Below are 4,882 nucleotides of genomic sequence, written 5' to 3' on the forward strand. Positions count from 1 at the left end.
GATTTCCAGACTTCACCCCATACTGAAGAGCTATTGGCAGTGGAGAGTTGTTTAGGGAAGGAGAATTATTCTTTATTGCGGATATGGCAATTTGTGGTCACCGCCAGTGGTGGCCGCTCCTCTGTTCTTGTGGGTGCCGCTCCTTTGTTCTCACAGGTGTCAAGGCTGCTCCTCCGCTTGCCCTGGGCTGAGGCTGCTCTTTTGTTCCCCCGGTGCTGAGGCAGCTCTTCTGCTTGCCCTGTGCTGCCTCCTGTCATTGCTGCTTCTGCCTGGTCCTGGACCCCAGGGCCAGTGAGGAGACTGTGTCAGTGGAGCTGCATTCAAACACAAGAGACCAGGTTCAGTGACACAGGTCTGCTTTATTGCAGAAAGGCACAAGGTTATATAGGGGTAGTGGTCCAATCACAGCACAACAAGTAGGATACCTCATTAGCGTAATAGATTTAGCATCCTATTAGCAAACAGACTTAACATCCTATCACAGAATAGAGTAGATCAAGGCAAAGTACAATGGCTCAGGGGGTTATTGTATCAAGAGCCCCCTCCCTCAAGATGGAAAGCTTCCTGAAGAGCAGGTGGTGCCAACTCCATGCCAACCAGTGAGAGTCGAGATTCTTTGCTCTGGCATTGTTGACCCCACCTCAAGGGTCACCCAGCATAACAGACTGTGCCTGTCTTAGGTTGTCCCATTCGTTGGGATCTTACCTGTCATTGACTACCAGCCCTCGAAGGGTGGGTCCCTTTGTGTGGTTTGGCAGAGGGAGAGGCAGTACATCCGATATTGGCCTGTTTAAAGGCCTCCTCAGGGGTCAAGAATTTGTTGAAACCAGTCAGAGGCCAATTATAGGTTGGCAAGGGCAAGGAACAGTGGGTCCTTGTTTGCAAAGAAATGCCTGGCAAGATCTGGAGGCAGGGCAACAGCTAACTGAACCAGAGAAATACGAGTTTTAACAAAATTATCAAGACCCTTGATAATACAGGGTCCAAAAATCAGAAGAGTTAATATAATAAGGAGAACAACTAAGGCAGACAGGAGCATGGTACATCTGTAGTTCAGGGACCCATTGGCCAGGGGTGTAGATTTTTACGTGGAACAAGAGTTGCTAGAGATTGAGAGTTAACAATACTGATAACATAAATAATAAGGAACATAGCTTAGCTAATGTCTCTGTTTGTAGAGAGAGATGTTTGAAGTCTCCCCAGGTTGGTGGCTTTCATTGCCTGCGACGTTGGGTTGGTCTCTCGGTGGTAGAGAGGTGAGTCGCTTCCTCCAGGGTCAGGGATTGCCATCTCTGGAGTCAGTGATTGTGGAGGGAGGGTTTTATCTCAGGCAATTTTGATGTTCCGGGCTAGAATCCAAATGGGGCTGGAACATTATCTGGAAAGACACAAGCATAGCCTTGCCCTTGCATTAACAACAGGTGTCAATAATATGATGGATGTATTTGAGCATGCCAAAAGGAGCATCCATTTGCCATATATTATTTGGTCCAAGACCTCTAGGGAGGGTCCCAGTGCATTGTAATGGCCCCAGAGGTAGAAGAGGGGCACAAGAGGAGCAGGCACGGACCAAATGTTTACAGCTCTGAGCACAGACTGCGCAAAGCTGCACTTGTTCAAAGTAGCATGGAGGTCCCTGTGCCTGGGCTTGTGGGGTTTCAAAAGTGCCATGCCCTAACAAGATGTCAAACCCAATGTTTTGGACATTGGCATTTCTATCACTCCCTGCCTGTTGTTCGCATTTGTTCTGAAAAGCAGTCTTCCATAAGAGAAAATCACCTCCCCATAGACAGGCATGGGCAATATTCTGCCAGTCATAGAGGGTGTTGGCCACATGGCTGATTATACCTAATAGCTGACCAAACCAAGGGTAATGAATGCCATCCTCAATGGCTGCCTTACACAACTTTTTTAAAGTATCATGAGAATATGGATTCCAGACATTAGGGAAAACTTTTTAGAGCTAGCTCAAGATGGCAGAAAGTAGCCATTGCCCCGTAATGGCGGAGCAGAGGCTATTTTAACTTCCTGTTTTTCATCAAAGCCAATACAATGTGGCAGAGGGTAGCCACTGCCGGGTAATGGTGGGATAGAGAGGCAATCTTGACTTCCTGTTTTCATCAGGGGAACCCTTAGACCCTAGTTCATCATTTTTTACCTCATTATTGGCAGTCATCATTTCTGCATCAGAAGAGAAATCAGTTAGTTGGTTTTGACTGGAAACGCCTGGGACAACCCATGCCCACTATCCTGTTGCTTTATTTCTTTATGTTTTTTAGGATGCTCAGGGGCATCGGGTGGAACTCCCTGAAGCGAGGCCAGAATGGCAGTCACAATGGGGTAGAACAGCCCAGATAATGGACACCCCTCCCTGACTTCTCTCTTTCTGAACATGAGTAGCACACGAGCCCATTACTCCAGATCCCAACAGCAGGAATCTGTAAACCAAGGAGCAAGAGCTAGCACTTCATCTAACACCTTAGTTACTTCCTTCTCTATTACTCTAGTTTGCCTACTCCTGAGGCAAGAAACCAGTGCAGCAGCATGGGGGCCGGCAGCAGCTGGATGACTATTTCTAATACTGGAAGTCACTCACCCTGCAAGGCTTACCCAGAAGGACTCAGGAGCCATTCAGGAAAATGATTGGCAGAGACAGGAACAACACGCCAAACCGAAGACTGTGAGCCAGAATAGGAAGCACAGGAGAACAAAAACGGCAAGCACCCACAGAAGAATCACTGGCAAAGAGGGCATCTGGAGCCCCGAGTGTTACAGCCCAAGTGTTACAGCCTCATGGGGTCCGACTTTTTGAGCCCCATGTTGGGCGCCAGCTGTGGTCACCGCCAACAGCAGCCACTCCTCCGTTCTCATGGTTGCCGCTCCTTTGTTCTCACAGGTGTCAAGGCTGCTCCTCCGCTTGTCCTGAGCTGAGGCTGCTTTACTGCCTGCCCTAGGCTGAGGCTGCTCTTTTGCTCCCCCAGTGCTGAGGCAGCTCTTCTGCTTGCCCTGTGCTGCCTCCTGTCATTGCTGCTTCTGCCTAGTCCTGGAACCCAGAGCTGGTGAGGAGACTGTGTCAGTGGAGCCGCATTCAGACACAGGAGACCAGGTTCAGTGACACAGGTCTGCTTTATTGTAGGAAGGCACAAGCTTATATAGGGGTAGTGGTCCAATCACAGCACAGCAAGTAGGATACCTTATTAGCATAACATACAGCATCCTATTAGCATAACCAACTTAACGTCCTATCACAGAATAGAGGGTAGGATGCTGCATTAGCATACTGGGTTTCAGAATACAGAGCCAGGATTCCTGGACCCTGACAGTTGCAATATCACCCTAAACTCAAGCCTGTCTCCCATAGCAATTAATAGGTTTCCCATGCCTCAATGAATGGCTACACACCCATGCACATACAGACAGCATTAATTGAACCTGGTTAGTGGGTTATCAAAAACTAAGAATAAAAGGATGTGAAGCTGGTAGGGACATGTGATATGGACAATGGGAATAGTTGGAGGGAGATGAAAGGAGATATCATCATATTTTACACATGTATGAAATCCTCAAAAATAAAGAAAAAATAGAAAGAAAATGAAATACGTGTATCAGTTTTCTACATGTAAGTGTGTTGAATAGTCAGTCTATCATTTCCACCACTGACATACAACACAGATTATTTTCAAGCTCATATTTTGAAAGGTGTATCAGTCTGCTAAGCTATCACATCTAACATGGTGGCCCTTTTATCTGTCCCTGCATCAGCATTATAATATCACAACTAACATAACTTATAATAAGTCTTGATTTTAGCAGACTGTTTCTCCATTTGTGCTCAGAAAATGTATTAAAGAGATATGCTTTGAATTTATATGCAGGCATCTCTCTATTTTTCTCTGAATTCTGTTGATGTTCAGACCTGAAAGTAACCACAGGCACACAGAATACTTATTTCAAAGATAGCAGGGGCCCAGCACCTCCAGGGTGAGAGCTCCATGTGCCCTCTTGCTATTCCTTTTATTGGCCTTGCAAAACAATTACAGCATAAACAGTGGAACCACAGTAAGTAATTACTCACAGGACCCAAACATTTCTCCCCCCAGCCCCCTGCTACTGTATCAACTACTGTCTAGGTACAAAGACCTGCTATGGCTACTGACTATCTTCAAGGGCATTCTGGGTTTTGGAATAACAAGCTCAAGATTAAGGTTGTTGTGTTAGTGAGTGTCCTGATCGACACCTCTACACAGTTCCTTGTGTTCAAGGAATTTCATGGCACTCCTCCAACTTGCTTGTGACCTTCCAAAGCAGATAGTCTAGTTAACTCTATGTTGACCAAGCTTTTCTCTTTATATTATTTGGTTCCCTTCAGGTTCAGCCAACAGTTGTTAAAAAATATTTGAGAAAAATATGTTGGTATTGAATTCTGAGATTTTTTTCCTTGTTATTATGACCAATGTTCTAACAGTTATTTACCTAGCATCTACACTGCATCCGGTGATGGAGGTGATGGAAGTAAATGGGAGGATGTGCATGGGATATTCAAATGCTCTGGCATTCATTTTTTAATTTAAATATTTATTTTTATATATGAGTGTTTTGCTTCCATGTATGTAAGTGTACTCCTGTCATGTAATGCCCATGGAGACCAGAAGAGGGTTTTGAATCCCCCCGGAACTGAAGTTACAAACAGTTGTTAGTCATCTTGTGAGCACTGGAAACTGACCCTGTGTCCTCTGTAAGAGCAACAAGTGCTCTTAACCACTGAGCCATCACTCCAGCCCATGCTGTGCTTTTTTTTTTTTTTTTTTTTTTTTTTTTTTTTTTTGAAAAAAAAAAAAAAAAAAGAGGACGATAAATCTTTCACTGTGATATATCAAAATAA

The sequence above is a fragment of the Nannospalax galili genome, unplaced genomic scaffold (assembly GCF_000622305.1).
Source record: "Nannospalax galili isolate Female #2095 unplaced genomic scaffold, S.galili_v1.0 scaffold397, whole genome shotgun sequence".
NCBI lineage: Eukaryota > Metazoa > Chordata > Mammalia > Rodentia > Spalacidae > Nannospalax > Nannospalax galili.